The sequence below is a fragment of the Callorhinus ursinus genome, unplaced genomic scaffold (assembly GCF_003265705.2).
Source record: "Callorhinus ursinus isolate GAN/ISIS: 27379988/994484 unplaced genomic scaffold, GSC_fseal_2.0 scaffold85, whole genome shotgun sequence".
Lineage (NCBI taxonomy): Eukaryota > Metazoa > Chordata > Mammalia > Carnivora > Otariidae > Callorhinus > Callorhinus ursinus.
In genome coordinates this window covers 2,135,239-2,154,093 of record NW_027397147.1, presented here as the reverse complement: position 1 = coordinate 2,154,093, position 18,855 = coordinate 2,135,239, and the positions used below count along the sequence as shown (strand labels likewise).

Here is an 18,855-nt window from a genome sequence, read left to right as displayed (position 1 = left end):
GAGGGGGAGAGGGGGATGGGTTATCCTGGTGATGGGTATTGAGGAGGGCACGTTCTGCATGGAGCACTGGGTGTTATGAACAAACAATGAATCATGGAACACTGCACCAAAAACTAATGATGTAATATATGGTGATTAACATAACAATAAAAAAATTTAAAAAAATAAAAATAAAAAAGTAGGACTCTCAGGAAAATTTTAGGTTGCTTATGTGGCTCAGATTTGTGGCTTGAGTTATATTTATACTGGACAGCGCTGACCTGGAACCATGGCCACACACAGAAGGCACTTAAATAGGAATTGAATATAAAAATGAATACAGTTGCTGCCAAATGGGTGCTCTTTGGTTTTTTTTGTTTTTTTTTTTTTTTTGAGCATAAACAAGGTTCTGTCTGCCAGGCTGCAGGAAAATGGGAGGGAGACCGTGGCAGAGCGGTTTACATAACTAAATGATCACAACTGATATCTACTATTATGCTGATGACAGAGACTCCCGTTGGTTGGGCACCTAACGTGTGCCAAGAACAGTCACGGGGCTTTACCCACATCTTCTCCTTTCATCTTCGAGTCTGTCCTGTAAGGAATCGCAGCATCCATAGCACGGCCGACCGCCCCAAGCCACCCAGCTGGTGAGTGGAGAGCTAGAGTTTGCACAAAGGCTGTCCGAGGCTCCCCAGTGTGCCTGCCCCCTGCAGGGGCCGCTCTGGGTGCTGTCCTGTCCAGTGGGACTTGAAGGCTCTGCTTGGGCCTGACAGCAGGCGGGGGTTTCTGGCTTCTGGAAGCAAAGAGCTCCTGAAGTCAGTGAGTCCCTGCTCTCGAGGGTCCAGGAAGCGAGTGAAATAATTCATAATCTCTCATCTTAAGCTCACCCATCCAGATCTGGCTGCCCGCCCTCTCAAGTTCAAGGACTTCAGGGAACTGGCCCTGGCCCGGGTGGTCATTCTTGTTCAAGGCAATGGTGGTGAATGGCGCTGGGCCCAGCCTGACTGGAGAGAGGGCCCTGCCCACGTCCCTGAAGTGATAGCAGCCACAGCCTGGGGCTAGAGGCCTGGAGCTGAAGGCCTGGGCCCCCCAAATCCCCACATCTAGGGCTTTGATCTGCTTGAGCAGGGCATACCCCTCCCCTCCCTGCTGTGTTATCTAATGCAGGACCTCCCTGAAGGTGACCTTTCTGGTAAGATGCACAGCTCGGAACCCCTTGGAATGGGGAAGGGGTTTGCAACACATGGACAGAAAGTTCTCCTGTCTCCAGGTCCCCCACTACGTCTTTAAATAGTGGGTTTGAACCTGAGGAAGCCGCTTGGGTCTGGTCAACGAAACAACTGACTAAAGAAGTCAACAAAGACTTTATTCCCTTGGCAACAGCTGAGTGTCAAGGAATTTGACCTCAGAGGGAACAAACATTTGGCCATCTGGGGGACCTCAGAGCACCCTCACCCCAGGTGAGAGCCAATGGGTCATGCATGCAGTGCACAGCTGAGAACAATGGTTCCCAGAGTCTGGTCCCAGACGAGCCGCAGCCAAATCACCTGGGAACTGGTTAGAAAGGCAAGTCCTCAGGCCCTACCCCAGACCTCCTGAATCAGAAACTCTGGGTTTGAACAGTTGCCCAGGAGACTCTGGGCCACGCTAAAGTTTGAGAATGAAGGCCTTCAGCCTACTACTCAGAGTACGGCACCAGGACCCCAGATCAGCATTCTAACAGTTTGTTAGAGACACAAAATCCCAGCCCCACTTGCCATACTGGATCAGAATCTGCACTTGCCAAGACCCCAGGGCACGCATGTGCATGTTAAAAGTCAAGATGCACTGGCCTAGAGCTCTCTACCGGTAAGTCAAGGAGCCTCATACTCAAATGCTTTCGGGGGCCAACCAGGCGACACACCAAAAAATGAAGCCATATCAGATCCAGCTGATTATTGCCATTGGGAAGTGTGAGCTCAGGAGGTCCAGATCTTCCCATTTTCCAAGAGCATCTGGAAACCCAGATGCCAAAGTGAAATTTAATATAATTCAATATAAGACCCATGGTGCACCAGCTTGCAAATATGCTCACAGGCCTCGGGGCAGGAAAAGTGCCATACGCTCTATGCAAGCTTTCCAAGCTTGGGCACAGCCCTCCCAGGCCTGGCAAGAGGCACACACACAGTAGGGACTCAAGAAGGGCTGGGGCAGAGGTTCTCAAACTTGGCTGCATAACAGAATCACTTGTAGATCTTTGAGAAATGCTGACACCTGACTCCCGCCCTCAGACAGCCCCATAGGTTTGGTCTGGGGCATGAGCCCGGTGCTTTTAAAAAGCTCCCAGGTAATTCCAATGTGCAGCAGAGTTTGAGAACTGTTAGGCTACAGCTGGTGTCTGCAAACTTTTTCAGTAAAGGGCCAGACGGTACTAGCTCAAGCTCTGAGGGTCTCATGGTCCGTCATGACTACCCGTGCAGCCACGATAATGCAAAAGCAGCCAGAGCTGAGAGGAAATGGTTGATCGTGGCTGTGTTTCAACAGCACTTTATTTATGAATGCTGCATTTTCAATTTCATTTAATTCACACGTTAATGGAATATTACTTTTCTCTTGATTTCTTTTATTTTTTTAAAGATTTTATTTATTTATTTGAGAGAGAGAGGGCGGGTGAGCACTGGGGGGAGCAGAGGAAGAGAGACAGGCAGACTCCCTGCTGAGCGTGGAGCCCAATGCGGGGCTCAATCCCGTGCCTAAGATCATGACCTGAGCCGAAATCACAAGTCAGCCACTTAACCGAACCACCCAGGCGCCCCTCTCTTTGTTTTTCCAACCACAGAAAAACCACTCTTAGCTCACGGGCTGCACAGAGACAGAGGGTGGGCCGAGGCTGGTCTTAGGCCATAGTCTGCTGGCCCCTGGGCTAGAAGAATGAATGGAGGGCATGAAGGCCAGGAGTGCAGGCCTTTTCCTTCCCGGTATTTTCCCACACCATCTCCCCTACACAATCTCTGCAACCTTAGTAGCACTTGATTATGAAAAGGTTGTGTTGACAGGGCCCCGTCAAGTATTGCTTGATCTGGCTCGGGGCCACAGACTTCAGATTGGGCCCCCAATCCTTCAGCACCCTGGTAGGATTTCAAGGCGCTGCCTCCCATCGGGTGACTCCGAGCCCCACCCTCCAGACCGGTGCCCTCACTGAGTTTTAACATGTAGTGACCAACTTACCTGCTTGGCAGGCACCGTGTGGAGAGCTTGGCCTGCCTCACCTTGTGTCCACACAGCAACTCTGTGCCAGAGAACCAGTACATGCCCATGTATGTTGTTAGATACCCATTTTTTATTTTTATTTTTTGTTTATTTTTTATATACCTGTTTTCTAGACAAAGTCACACAGCAAGAGAAGAAGAGCAGGACTGAGCCCATGTCCATCTGACTCCAGAGCCCGCTTTCATAACCACTTTGCTTTACGGGCTCTCAGTAATCTATGTTAAGGACAATCAATAATCCATCACTACCACCAGTCACCACAATGCCGGACACAGTCTTCTCAAGGACAAGCTTTAGGTAGCACAGCTGGTCTCTCTGTATCTCAACTGGCATCTGGACACCACTCAATCTTCTTTGCCTTGAAATGCAGCCAGACCTGGGGCACCCAAGAGAGATTCTGCACCCTCTCCAAGAAGAAGGAGGCTCAGAAAGCTGCCCCATCCAGCTGTGCAGGTTGTGTCCTGCACAACTCCAGGTGGCATCAATCACAGTGTAGTCTATGTGAATGATACCCGTGGAGTTGTGGAGCACACAGTCCACCTAGCTGTTCATAGCAGCCTGGGAAATGCTCACGGTTGCTTGGCAAAGGATTGATCTTGGATGCTCACTATTACTGCTGGCTGGAACTATATCATCAAAAAGGGATTAGGGCCCAGCAGGATATGCCACCATGGATGGTAGGGGCCAGGCTGGCAGCTCTGGGGAAGGCTTTGGGTCAGAAGCAGGAAGTGGCTGGTTCCTCCTGGGACTCCTTCCTCCACCCTCCTCCAGTCCTGCCTCCAGGTTGCCCTGAGCTGGCCCCCCAGTGCCCATTCTCACACTGGGCAGCACCTCCCCTCACCATCCAGGCTGCTGGCAACTCCCAACCAAACACTCAGGCTCTCCCCTTACCAGAGTGTCTTCCTATGTTTGCTTTGCTTTTATGATCTGAGCCAGGCCCTGTGCCAGCATTTACCTGCACCAGCTCATGTGATCTTCATCACAAGCCCATGAGGCAGGAACTGTGATCACCCTCATTTTACAGACAAGGACTCTGAGGTTCAGAGAGGTTAGATCACTGGCTCAAAGTCACACAACTAGAAAGTGTCAGAACTAGGAATCAAATCTGGGTCTTTTGGACTTTGGAGCCCAAACTCTTAACCATCTTTCTAGGAGATGGATGTGTCATGTCTTCTGGGTCTGTTTCCCCATCTGCATGTTGGGCCTTGGGTCTGGGAGGCCATACAGGTGACCATGATGTTGCTGCTGGTGATGATGGGGATGATGGGGATGATGATGATGGTGATGATGTGATGATGATGGTCATGAAGGTGTTGAAGGTGTTGATGGAGATGATGGGGATGATGATGATGGTGATGATGGTGAGGAAGGTGATGATGGTGATGAAGGTGATGATGATGGGGATGGTGATGGTGTTGAAGGTGATGATGACAGCGATGAGGTGATGATGGGGCAGGGATGACGATGAAGGAGGTGATGATAGCAATGACAATGGTGGGGACGGCAATGATATACCTACTGGAGAGGGGTACTGTGCAGATTACATGAGCTAAGTCAGGCCAAACGTGGCTCGCTCTGCCTGTCCTATGTCAGCGCCCTCTACGTGCTGGGTCAGCTGGTCCCCCGTGCCCTGGATCCACAGAGTGGGTCCCACTGTGCTGGAGTTTATGAAGTGAACACCTTCCTCCTCAAACACTAGGTGAAAGGCATGAATCAAAGACAAGAAAGAGGGAAAGGGCCCTTGGCCTTTTCCGGCTAAGTCTTCATTTCCGGCCAATCTCTAAAATCCAGCGTGGCCTTCTGGGCCTTGGGTCAAAGTTTTGGAATTGAGTTGTTGAGAGGCAGGCCCAGCCCCTGGGCAGGAGGAAGCTAGGCCTCCAGGGAAATTTAGATGTTATGAATCAGGTGCCCAGGAAGGTGAGGGGCTGCTGTCCCAAGAGTCACAGACACACACAAGCTGGGCTCTGGGCAGCCTCTCTCTGTTGGGGGAGATTTGAATCCTTACCCCCACGGTGACCCAGGATAGTTCCTGGGAAGGAAATGGCTGAAACCTTACACTTGGCTGCAGGTGAGTCCAGGGCTTCAAGAACCAAGTCATGGAGTAAAAATTTCCACTCCTCCTCCACACCCACTTCTCAAATAACACCTGGAAGCCCAGGAGAGGCAGGATGGGGAGAGCAGAGTGGGCTCTGTGGTCAGATCATTTACTTGGGTTTGAATCCCGGCCCCACCATTTGTTAGTTCTGTGTGACCTTGGGCAAGTTACTTAACCTCTCTGAGCCCCCCCCTTTTTTTTTTCTGCAAAATGCAGACAATGACACCTCCTGTTTCACCGGATTGTGGGAGAGATACAAAGAGATCATGCAGTGAGAGAGCTCAGTGTCTCCAGGGGTCAAATGGGAAGAATATGTGTACCTACCCTTTATGGCTGCTCAAAGAATTCTGTGAAATAATGCATGAGCCTGGCATGGAAGGTATGCTTAAAAAACACTGCCCATTTTTATTATTATTACTGTAAAGAAGAAAGTCACATGGGCCTCAACAGCATTTATTTGAGGACCCATATCACACGTTGGAAGAGAAACTGAAGCCAGTTCATCCCCATGTGTAAGGCATACAAAGCAACACGGTTCCCTGATGGGGTGGCCACACCTCCTCGAGGGAACGACAAGCTTTGGGGAGCTGTCTGGCCTTGGGGAGTGGTCTTTAGGCTGGGGTTTTAGCCAACTAGGTCATAAGATCCAACAAGAAGTCAGCCCCACCCATCCAGCCAATGGTGGGCCCCAGTGGGAGTTCAGGAGTCCGAATGAGCATGGAGAGGGAGTCTCAGAGGAACGACCAAAGGGTTTCCTGGGGGCTGGGAGACGTGGCTCACTCAGCACTGTAGGTCCAATTCATGGCCCATTGCTGCAGTGGCAAAGCAGCGAAAAAAACAGACAAAACCTTGCCTTCTAGAAGTTTAAATGCCTGGGGACAAGTGTTGTAGCATTCAGGAAACACCCCCTAAATGCTTGGAGATGTTTCCCCTGCTCCCCAACCACCACCTTACCCTCCAGGTTCTGCCTTCTGTATGGGTATTGGGGGTGGGGGTAGGGTGGAGACCTGCTCACTGGGCCCATCATCCCGTGCCCAGGCTGCCACCCATGTCATCTAGTGTCAGGGGCATCAGACCAGCTCCCGTTCCAACAGCCTGCGAGTTGCAACCAACCAGTCTGCTCTCCACTTGAACATCACCCCTCCCTGGACACACACAGCCAGGCGCAGATTCTGATCCTTCAACTTTCCCTGAGTTCTGCAGGGGAAGGTGTTCCTCCTGGCCTCTCAGGGCCGGCCTCTCCTCCCACGGCCCCACCCTCTTCCATTCTCGAAGCTGGGCAGAACGGCGCAGCCTTTCTGGAGTTCACTAGAGCAGTGAGGAGGGTGGAGTTGGTGACTGAGGGACCTGCTGGCCCTAAGCTAAGGTGCTGTGCACTTAGTTGCAGAGAGCCCTCGTGGGAGGGGCTACTGTTCCCAGTCCACAGGCCAGTACTGGGGCTCAGAGGCTAAGTATCAAGCCCAAGGTCACACAGAGCCCAGCTCCAACGCCGAACTGACTGATTCCCAAACTCAACCCTTAGACAAACTGCCCCTTGAGGACTTTGGGTAAACCTCGATGGTCATGCTTTGAGGACCTTTGCGGACGGGAATTGTCTCCCCAAGCAGCCTGCCATAAACCAGGACTCCCCTGGCCAAGTACACAGCGCCTCCTTCCATTAGGGAGCACCCTGCAGGTGCCAAGCACACGTCTAAACATTTTACACGCTCCCCTCACCCCCCATCTCTAAAGCCTTCAAAGGCGGCCTTCAGGTCCACAGCCGCAGACCCCAAAGGTTCTTTGTGGTCTCTTCCACCAAACTCAACAAAGCCCCCGTCCAGCTCCTCATTGCAGCACAAACCGTGGAGGAAGGACAAAGGTGATCCTTCCTGGGGTGGGAGGTGGTGCCTTTCAACCAGGAAAATCAACAAACTCTAAACCAATTCAGAGGTGAGAGACCCACAGTGGAATTTCAGGAATCAGCCTGCAGAGGGCAGGGGAGCTGGTCTGGGGAGGTTGCCTTGCAGCCTGTGTCAAGTCTTCTGCAGAGCCAGATCTCCAGCAGCTCCAGCAGGAGGGTGCACCAGCCTTCCCAGATCTTAGCCTTCCTTCCAGACCTGGGCTCGGGAATGAGCTCCCTGGCACATCAGGAGGAAGCAAGGCTCCCTGGGTTGTTCCAGAAGTTTGCAAGGAAGGGGCTCTGTTGGTTGTCGGGGTACCAGTGGCCCCCGACTCCCCAGCCCCCACAGTCCTCAGGACTCTGCCTGTCAGGGAGGCACTGAGGAGGAGGAGTGAGTTGGGGCTGAATTCAAGTTCTACTGTTATCGTGATGTGGCCTCTTGTGCAAAGTCCTGAGCCTCTCTGAGCCTCTGTCTCCTATGGCCCCACCCCCCCATCTGCTGGGCACCCCTCACCTCCAAGCAAACCCACCAGGTTCGCTTCAGCTTCAGCTCAGCCCCGTGACTCTATCTTGGCTAGGCCTCCATTTCCTTAGTGTGAAAAAGAAATTCCTCATTTAAAAACAAAAGTGCTAACACTTCCGGGCTTCCTTCAAGTTAATTTACTTATTTAACAAACGTTTATTTAGGACCTACCGTGTTCCAGGCGCTGTTCTAAGCACTGGACACATTTCATCTTCATAATATCCCTACTGAGGTGAGACTTAGTATCATCTCCAGTTTCCAGAAGAGAAAACGGAAGCACAGAGAAGTTAAGTAACTTGTCTGAGGTCACACAGTGGAGAATCGCAGAGCCAGGATTTTGACCTCTGGAGATTAGCAGGCCCAGGTTAAGAATCACTGCAACTTTTTGTGTATTCCCACCAGCTAGGAAGATTTCTTCTGCATTTATATTTTGTAATTTACATTATGGAAACACAGAATTTTTTAACTTTGCAAATCCAAAGTGAAATAAAAATATAGATGATCCTTTTACAAACTCCTTAGACACTGTCCCCATCTGAACCCGCCTGTCTTGATATTTGGTTCAGTGGCTAATTCTAACCTCCCTGTTCTCCTCATCCTGACCTCCTATGATAGTCCCAGAGAAGCAGAGCAAGCACTTTGCATGGACAAAGTCATTTAATCCTTGCAGGATTCCTGTGAACCATGACTCTTGGACAGCCCCATTTGCAGGTGGGAAAACTGAGGCTCAGAGAAGTACATACACTTGACCAAGTATTCACAACTCAGAAGTGGTGGCACCAAGGACTGGAACCCAAGCAATCTGATGTCAAAGCCCCGACTTTTTTTTTTTTTTGAGTCATCTATAAAGTTTTCTATTGTGGCAAACTATACAACATAAAATTTGCCATTTTGATCATTTTCTCTTAAGTTTTTAAGTAATCTCTACACCCAACGTGGGGCTTGAACTCAAGACCCTGAGATCAAGAGTCACGCACTCTTCTGAGTAGGTTGACACAGTCAGGCAACTGTCACCACCGTCCATCTCCAGAGCTTTTGCACCATCCCAGATGGAGTGAAACTATGTCCCCATTGAACCCTAGCACCCACTCCTCCAGCTAGTAACCTCTACTGTAGTCTGTCTCCATGAATCTGCCTATTCTAAGAATCTCTTTGAGGGCAATCATACAATACTTGCTCTTTTGTCATCAAGGGCCCTACTTTTAAAAAACAGTAATTCATTTTTATTTGGAAACATATATAATTTGGAGAGTGATCAAAAAGGGAGTTCACCCTATCTCTAATGTTATGCTTGTTTTAAATAAGGAGGAAGAAGACGTGTGTGGCTGGAGTTTATCACTCTAATATAACGCACATAAAGGGGGAAGACTTCTAAAGAGTATCAAATGTGGTGCTTGCTTCGGCAGCACATATACTAAAAAAAAGAGGCTCCTGGGTGGCTCAGTTGGTTGGGCGACTGCCTTCAGCTCAGGTCATGATCCTGGAGTCCTGGGATCGAGTCCTGCATTGGGCTCCCTGCTCAGCGGGGAGTCTGCTTCTCCCTCTGACCGTCTTCCCTCTCGTGCTCTCTCTCATTCCCTCTCTCTCAAATGAATAAATAAAATCTTAAAAAAAAATGTATCCAATGAAAAGATACGTCTTGCTTCCCTCCCCAAAGTCAACCACTATCACAGGCTTCCTGAGTGTCCCCCAGGGTTTAATGTGCATATGCAAATATCTATATATATATGTTTATGTTGTCCTTTTGTAAAGGGGCTCTATGCATACAGATGGTAGAATACTATATACTGTTCCATACCCTGCATTTTTCTTTTAACAATATATCTGGGAGAAGTTTCCACATCCATTCATAAAGAGCTACTGCTTTCTTCTGAATGGCTACATCATATTCTCTTGTGTGGCTGTTCCCACAGGACTTAGCTCCTTTCTGATGGGTGTTTACTTTGCAATTGTTTGCTCTTATGCACAAGGCTCACTATCTTTGTTCTAACATGCTGTGCCCAATTCAAAGATATCCACCTGGTAAATTCCTGCAGATGAAATTGCAGAGCCCTGGGGTATGGGCCTCTTAAATATTGACAGTTTTCCTAAACCGCCCCCGCACCCCGCCATGGGTGCCCCGATTTGTGCCCCCACTGGCAGAGTAGGAACATGCTGGTTACCTCCACCCCCATTTCCAACACGGAGTATTACCCAGGGATACTGGTGTGGAAAACAGAATCAGGGTGGTTTGACTGTGCAATTCTTTTTTTTTGAAGAGTGGTTGAGCATCTTTTCGTGTTTGAATTTATGCTTCTTTTTATGTACTTCTTCTTATGTGAACAGCCAAATCGTATCCTTTACTCTTCTTTTTTGGATGGGGTGCTTGGTGTTTGATTTGCAAGAGCTCTTTATCCATGAAATTAACTCGTTGCCACAGAAGTGACAGATTTTTTTTACTAGTTTGATATGCAGGCTTATGGGGGCTTTTGATTTGGGTCATACAGGAAATACTAATTTTTAAGTAGGCAGACCTAGCAACTTTGAGCTTTAAGGCAAGGCCATGCTTTCACCCACTATGCTATCCTGCCTCACGCTTTTTTTTTTTCTTTAAGATTATATTTATTTGAGAGCGAGAGAAAGGGAGCACAAGTAGGGGGAGAGGCAAAGGGAAAGGGAGAAGCAGGCTCCCCACTAAGCAGGGAGTCCGATGCAGGGCTCAATCCCAGGACCCTGAAATCAGGACCTGAGCCGAAGGCAGACGCTTAACTGACTGAGCCACCCAGGCGCCCCAGGACTGCCTCCCACTCTTGATCAGTGCTTCAAAGAGGACACATGGAGGGGCCTACTTCTCTACTGGAGGTCCTCTGCAGTATGTTACTGTCCCCAGCCTGGGCTCACCTTGTCACTTGACCTGGGGCCTCCTTAATGGTTCTTTCTGCAGAGTCTTGGGATCATTCCCCACTGCTCAGGACTCTTGCCTGGACGTATTTTCTCATGGGGGCTCAGGTGGAAGGGATGGCCCACCACGGCCCCCAGGCACAAAAGGGTCTCTAATAACAGGTTTTTTATGGGGAGGGGGTAGGTCCTCAGCTGCCTGGGGCATCCCTCGCTGTCAGCTTCTCTGAAAATCAAATCTTGCCCCAGACCCTCAAGGTGGGCAAGAGGCTCTAAGACTAGAAAGGAGAGCAAGTTCCAAAGAATAAAAACCCCAGAACTCCACTAGGCCCCTCAGGAACTGTCCAGCATGGAGGGGGACGTATTTCTGTCGTAGGACACATCCTCCAGCTTTGGCGTTTCCTGCGGAGAAAATTCTCACCGTCTAGCGGGAGTTAGTTGGATGCAGCTGGTTGAAGGGGGTCTCATTTGAAGTTTTTCTCTAGGCCAGCGATCCTGAAAATTTTCAGCACACATAGAACCACCTGCAGGGCCTGTAAAAACACAGGGCCCCAGCCCCAGTCTCTGATTCGGTAGGTCTAGGGTGTGTCTGAGAATCTGCACTTCTAACCAGCTCCAGTTGATGCTGATGCCGAAGTTTCTGGTCCACGGACCACACTTTGAGACCCACTGACCCAGGTCATTCATTCACTCCCTGGGCTCCCCCATCTGGTATGAGGGAGGCTGAGAGGTCTGGAGAGACACAGGCTTTGTTCCAAGGAAAATAACAGAGCAACTGCTCTCTGCCAGCTCGTGTGCTGAGGTCTGTGCATTAATTTTTCTCATCTGATCCTCACAAAAAACCTGTGCAGTAGGTTTGGGTTGGACTATCTCCACTTCACAAGGAGAAACCAGGCTCAGAGAGGGTGCACAGGCTTTAGAATCAGACAGAACTGGGGTCTGACCCCAGCTCTGCCATTGACCCACTGTGCAAGCTCTTGGGCAAGTGCTCACCCTCCCTGAACCTCTGACTCATCGCTAAATGGGGAATCACAGACCTGGTTCCCAGGGGCATTGTGAGTCCCCCCGCCCGCCAGGGGTAGCAATTCTAAGAGCACCTGTACATAGTAGGTATGCAAAAAATGTTCATCCCCTTTCTTGCCATAAGCCCCATCATGATCTCAAGGTCCTTTTCTGTCTCCTCTGTAGGGCAATGCCTTTTTCATGCTATGGCTCCAGAGAAACTCCTATCTATCCTTCAAAACCCACCTTAGAATCCCCTCCTCTTTGTATCTTTCCCTGAAAAGCTGTCCTCTTCCTATCTTTGGGAAGAAAAGATATCTAGGATGGCAGCATCTTATTTGAAAAAGGGTCTCAAAGTATTCCTTTCCTTTCTTTCTCCATCCCTCACTTGTGTTTCCACGGCATTTATTTATACCAAGTACACTGTAGAGTACAAATTACGCTATCACAGGGACCAGGCGGCTAACATCACCATTATCATCATCAACACTTAGTGTGGACCACACACCACACAGTTCTAAGAGGTTTAGGTTGTTGACTCATTTAATGCCTAAAATAACCTTCTGAGGCAAGTGCTACTTAGTATCCCCATTTTCCTTTGGAGGAAATGCCGTCACAAAATGCTAAATAATTTGCCCAAGACCACACCACTAATCTGTGGTACGGCTGATATAGAAGCTGGCTGGGAATGCAGGTTACCAAGTTATATGGTACGCTGTTCTTTACGAACGAGGCGTGGGCCCGGTGGGGACTGTGGGGAAGGTGCCCGTCCCATCGAAGGGGGCAGCCGAATGTTGAGCGCGGAGTTGTCCACTTTTCTGATTTCTCGAGAGGATCCAGAGATACAGAGTTTTATGTGACATCTCCCACTTTTTAAAATTTGAGACTAATCTAAAATGTAGAAAGGAGGATGGGCCTCACAAAAGCTGCCCACAGGCCTCCTTTGCATATTCTGCTGTCTCTCATATCTCAAGGGGACCTTGGCTCACTTCACGGCTGCACCCTGGCTCAGGGCCAGGAGCACAGCTCACCTGTTGCAGATGCCCTGATGTTTCTGGATGCCTCTGAGCTGAGCTTGGCGCTCAACAACCAGGAATCTCATCCTCCAGCTCACTCAGCACTCAGGATTCTCCAGCCTGGACTTGGGGTGTGCACAAGAAATGACGGACCCAATGGTGACTCGGAGCGTCACCTCCGCCCAGGGACCATCTCCGGGTCTCCCCTGTCTGGGACGAGATTTCCTGCTTACCGAGGGCTGACGATGCTCTGAGTGTTTTGTTTCATCATCCCACTGATGCACTCCACCGTTTTGGGAGGTTGCCACTGTCCTCATCCCCGTGGTGCGGATGAGGAAGCTGTGGCTCACACAGGGGAAGGGAGCTGCCCCAGCTAGGAAGCGGTGGACCTGGGACGGTAAGGCCAGTGCCACCTGATTCCAGCTTCTCCCCAGTTGGCTGTTTTCAGGCATTCCACCAAAGTGCACATGCACACTCTCATCCCCCAGACTGGACCTGGAAAGTGTGTGGGACACAGATAAGGCCTAGGACACTCCCATCTGCCAGCCACATTTCCTAATTACCCTGGCTCCTATTGGAAGGTGAGGGCGGCACTCAGGGCATCCAGAGAGGATCCCTGGACACTGTCCCTTTCAGAAACTCTGCCCACCGGAGCCCAGACAGACAGAGCTTGTGGCGTGGCTCAGACCCAGGCCTTTGGGCTCAGCAGAGAGGGCAGCTAGAGGGGGTGCCGTGTTTGTCCTTGCCCACAGACAGAAGTGTGCATATGTGCACCTGTGCATGTGTGTGTGCTTGTGTGTGTGTTGCACACACGTGTGAACATGGGCGTGTGTGCATGTGTAGACCTGTATGAAAACATGTATACATGTGCATGCACGTACACGATGTGTATGCATGTGCGTGTGTGTACCTTGTGCACATGTGTGCATTCGTGCATGTGTGCAATGGGGAAGAGAGGATGTTGTCCCACAAATTCAGATCCTGTGAAGTTAGTTTACGATAAAGCATAAAAATCTTACTTAACCCAGAGATGTCAATTTACAGGAAAAGCTGAAATAAAAAACAGCCCCTGGGGGGCACATGGGCAGTACAGTCGGTTAAGCAACAGGCTCTTGCTTTTGGCTGGGGGTGGGATCAGGCCCCCATTTCTGGGCTTCAGCTTAGCACTGAGTCTGCTACAGTTTCTCCCTCTACCTCTCCCCCCGCCCCCCACTCTCTTTCTCTTTAAAATAAATAAATCTTTTGTTAAAAGCCCCCAAATTTTTATGACCAAGTTAGATTTATATGCACAATATGGATGACTCACAAAGAAATGATGGGGGGCAAGTTGCAGAATATGGATAGATTATATCATTTCTGTTAAATATCTGCCCACAACATCACTATGCATTTTATATATTTTCTGTGGATACATATATATGTGACTGCATAGGTGTAGGAAAGGTCTAGAAGGAACACCCCAAGTTATGAAGGTGGTTACCTTCATGGAGCAGGGAGGGCAGGGGTTGGAAGGTTATCGCCAAAGGGGGAGTGGATGGATTCCTGTGTTCCTCCTGGAATCACACAATTCAGTGGGTAGGTAGGTCGAGTCACCGGTAGACGCCAGGTGGGGGCCACAGGGATGCTTAGGCCTCAGGGGAGCATTTCCACAAGTCCCCCAGTGGACTCTCGAAGGGCTCTGCTGCCACGGACAACTGCAGGGACAGAGGCTGTCCTGACCTGGCTCCCTGGTTGGGGATGAGGTGAGGGAGCTGTTGTGCCTCTCATGGGTGGGAGAAGCTCTGCTGCTTCCTGCCTAAACTTGTCTGTGCCTCAGTTTCTCCCTCCACGCTGCCGTGGGAAGGGCCTGCTCCCTGCCGCCACATACACCCACTGTTCCCAACTGTCCTCTGGCCCGCGCCCACCGAAAAGTTAGGACTACAGGAATTCCCAGGCCACAGCCCCTCTGAGGGGCAGCAGGGCGCTGGGATCTGGCCTCCTCCCCAGCAGGGGGCCACGCAGAGACCCGGCGGGACCCCGGGGTTCCCCAGGGGCGGCTGCCAGGAGAGGCCAGGACGCAGGCTCTGGGGTCAGGCTTATGGGCTCGGTAATTGTCACCCGGACGCAGGCAAGCTTCGCCACCCTCTGCCCCTCAGTTTCCCCGTCTGTGAAATGGGAGCACCACAGAGGCCCACCGCCCCGGGATGCTGTGTGGCTGAAGTCCGGCCATTTTGCTTGGCGACACCCGGCGGGGAGTTGGCGCTCACGGGTTTCGCCGGTGTCACCCTTCCGGACGGCAGCTCACCCCGCCCCTCCGCGCCCAGGACACCGCGGCCCTCTCGGCCGCCGCGACGCTCCCGGGACTCGCCGGGTCCCCGCCCCCCCCACCCCCCGCCTCCCGCTCCCGGGGCTTTTGTCACCCCGCCGTCCTCCCCCTGCGCCCCGAGGCCGGGTCCCCCCCGGCGCCGCCGCCAGCGCCCAGGCGCCCCCGCGAGGGAAACTGAGGCGGAGCGGACGGAGCGCGCGGGGGAAGGCGCCGCGGCAGGGCGGCCCCTGTGCTCGCCCGGGGTCGCTGTCATACCTGTTTCCCGTGGCGGCTCCGGACGGCGGCGGCGGCCGGGAGGCTGTGGCGCCAGGGCTGGGAGCGCGCGCGGCCAAGCGGACGGGGAGGGAGCAGGCCGAGGGGGCGGGAAGCCCGGGAGCGCCCGCGGGCGGAGCTTGGCGGCGCCTACCGCGGGCCACCGCGCCGTCCAGGACCCAGGCAGCTCAGCTCGCGTCCCGCACACCCACTGGTACCCACGTGCCACACCCACGTACCCACAACACCCGGCACCCCCCGCCACCGACGCACGCACCCCGCGCTCTCGCTCCGCACGTCCGGACCCCCACGGCACCCACACATGCCACAATAGGGGCAGGTGGACCCCGTCCCCCGCGTGTGCCCCAGACAGACCACTGTCCTCCCCCAGTCCCGGTGCACATCACATGGCACACACCTCCCAACACTCGGTCCTACCCCGCGGTGTACCCAGACGCCACACACGCGTGCAATCCGCACCCCAGCCACTTCCCCCACCCTCGGGGCAGATTACCCGCTGGGCAAGGTGGGGATCTTAGGTCGTTTGCAAGGACAGGCTCCTGCAGGTGATTTCCCCCAAACTGTCCCTGGACCTCAGCTGACCTATGAGATGGAATTAGGTCACCTCTTCCTTCCCAGGGACCTTCTCTTTCTGACTCAGCCACCCCCTCCAAGGTCACTCCTAGATCCCAGTCATTCCCTGAAGGCCCCGCCTCTGCGTTAGAAATTCAAACAGCTTACCAAGATGGTGGGGCCTTGGGCCTTCCTCCCCTGACTCCCACTGCACCCCTGCTTCAGCCTTTGCTCACTGCCAGGCCCTCCCCTTTCCTCAAGTCCTCACGTCTTTTCCTCCTCTCTTCTCTTCATCAGTCCAGGTTCCAAGGACGATCATTTCAGCCACTTTCTTGCCAATATCCTCCACACATGGTTTTTCATTTCACACACCCATGGCAAACCCCAAAAGTCAGCCTTTTCCATCCCACCATTGAGAGAGACTGGATTCCTTTTCTCTTGTTGCTGTAACAAATGACGACAAACGTTTCAGTTTAAAACACCCGAATTTATTACCTTACAATTCCAGAGGTCAGAGATGGAACACCCCTAAAATCAAGAAGTGGGAAGACTGTGTTCCTTGTAAGGGCTCTAGGGGACAATCTATTTCCTTACCTTTTCTAGCTTGTAAATACTGCTGCATTCCTTAGTCTGCCACCCCTTACTATATCTTAAGAACCAACAATATGGGGCTCAGTCCTTCTCCCATACCGCCTGTCTGGTTCTCTCCTTTCTTTCTGTTTTTTGTTTTGTTTTGCTTTTAAGATTTTATTTATTAATTATTTGAGAGAGAGTACAGAGGGAGAGTGAGAGGAAGAAGCAGACTCCTGCTAAGTGGAGAGCCTGATGCGGGGCTCGATCCCAGGACCCCGGGATCATGACCTGAGCGGAAGGCAGTGGCTTAACTGACTGAGCCACCCAGGCGCCTCTAGTTCTCTCCTTTCTGTATCCTTCCTCCACTTCTAGAGACCCTTGTGAGTGCATTTGGCCTCCCTGAATAACCCAGGATTATCTTTCCATTTCTAGGCCAGCTGATTGCCAAATTTAATTCTACCTGCAATCTTAATTCCCCTTTACGGTGTAATTTAACAGATTTACAGGTTCTGGGAATGAGGACATAGGCATCTTTGGGAGGGCTTTGTTCTGTCTACCAGAGAGACTGAGCTTTCTAGAGCCTGAGCCCTGCTGAAGAAAATTAGTCAACCAAGAATATTTTTGACACTATAAATCTGTGAACCTCTACAAGTAGAAGGAAGTTTATTATTGCCATTATTTGTAGTAGAGAAATAAAATGAAATGAGGCATGTTTATTCAATGGAATACTATACAGCACTTTACAAGAACACAGTCTCTCTATGTATATGGATGTCCATAGACTTCAAAATTGTGAATGAAAAAAAGCAAGAAAACTGGAATGATAGAGAGTAAACACTTTTCTAGTGTTAATTCTGTGCCAGATACGGTTCCAGGCACTTCTATTAAAATTCACAAGAACCTTGTGGTTATTATCCCTATTTCACGGATAAGGAAACTGGCGAAGACAGGTACAGTAATTGCTGGACGTCACATAAATAGGAAGCGTCAGAGTTGGGTTTTGAACCCAGATAGTCTTAATCCAGAGCCTGCACACTTAACTTCAGCAGATTAATGTGTACAGTATGAGTTATTTCAAGTAAATTTTTAAAAATACCATAAGGAATTTATAACTGTATATACTTGAAGGAAACCACTGGAATTCATGATAGCAGTTCCTGCAGAGTTCAGAAATGGGATGGGGACCAAAGGAATTCTAACTTGAGCTGGGAAGTTTAATTAATTAATTTTTTAAAAAGACTGAAAGCAAATGGTACACAATGTTAACTTTTAGTTATGGCAAGTAACACCTTGGTATTACGATGAAATAATTTTGACCTCATGTTTCTCTTGACAGGGTCTTTACCCCAACCCTATAAGTCTGTCGACCACACTTTGTTGTTGTTGTTGTTGTTGTTTAAAGATTTTTTATTTATTTATTTGAGAGATAGAATGAGAGAGAGAGCGAGCACATGAGGGGGGAGGGTCAGAGGGAGAAGCAGACTCCCTGCTGAGCAGGGAGCCTGATGCGGGACTCGATCGTGGGACTCCAGGATCATGACCTGAGCCGAAGGCAGTCGCTTAACCAACTGAGCCACCCAGGCACCCCTGTTGACCACACTTTGAAAACCACTGCCCTAATATATTCAGTTGTGACCATAATGAAATTGTTAATATCTGACTATCATTGACCTACAAAATGGCAATTTCATATGGTTCAGCCCAATCCAGGTCATTTGGGAGGCTTTTCCTTTTCGCTCACGCCCTGGGTTTTCCCGGCCAGTTTCTGGTGTTGAATATTATTGGGGTGTGTCTTCGCCAGGACCGTATTGCTGTGGGCAGCTTTGTACAGATGACATGTATTTCTTTGAGTCATGATGTCCAGTGTGGGAGGAGCTGACATTGGGAGTGTCTAGGTTCCTGGTTGATGTTGGGCTAACCAATTTTAAGATACGTATTATAAGCAATTGTGAACAAAGAGAGTTGTGTTCTCTCAGAGTTGGCTTGAGTTCGTGAAGATTGTACTTGTTTCTTTCCCCTTTTTGACTGGAGCTCTGGTCTTAAGGATATCAGAGTACATCCACGTGGGCTTTCGCCAGGTGTTTAGAACTATGGATCATTTGGCCAAATTAAAACACACACACACACCTTTTTTCTAATTGAAGACCTGTGGGCTGAATTATGGCACAGTTAGATGAATTCATGTCTGGATGGATTGGGGGGTCTCTAAGTACCAACACCCCCCCAATTATATTGAATATTTATATACTATTGTGGAAGAACAGTGTTTTTGCTTTCTTTAATCAGGTTAATGAACTTCTAGGAGATGATAGGCTAGGAAAGGGGATCTAAGATCAGCCAAGCCAGCCCTGGTGATCAATGGGGTGTTAGATGCTGCACTTTATAACCACTGTTTAAACAGTACTTTCCATAAAAAAATAAGGTGTGTTTTTTTTTTTTCTTTTCAGAAGGAGTGAGGCACTGATCATCCATTCATTCTATTTCAGGCAACTGCACCTGATTTAGCTCTAGGGTCATCACCCCTTCCTC

The 18,855-nt window shown here is 50.4% G+C and overlaps 1 protein-coding gene across 5 annotated transcripts in view; it reads right to left on the bottom strand.

The window, feature by feature from the left end:
• The window catches only part of SCNN1B (sodium channel epithelial 1 subunit beta), a 59,314-nt gene extending 44,057 nt beyond the window's left edge, over positions 1 to 15,257 (bottom strand). The window contains exon 1 of one of the 5 annotated variants that reach the window (XM_025855456.2): positions 15,184 to 15,257. The gene's annotated coding sequence lies outside the window, so the exon portion shown is untranslated. Of the gene's footprint in view, positions 1 to 12,856; positions 13,093 to 15,183 lie in introns of those variants that run through there. The other 4 variants (XM_073887966.1, XM_073887968.1, XM_073887967.1 and 1 more) reach the window with 4 other exon arrangements.
• Positions 15,258 to 18,855: the final 3,598 nt, after the last annotated feature.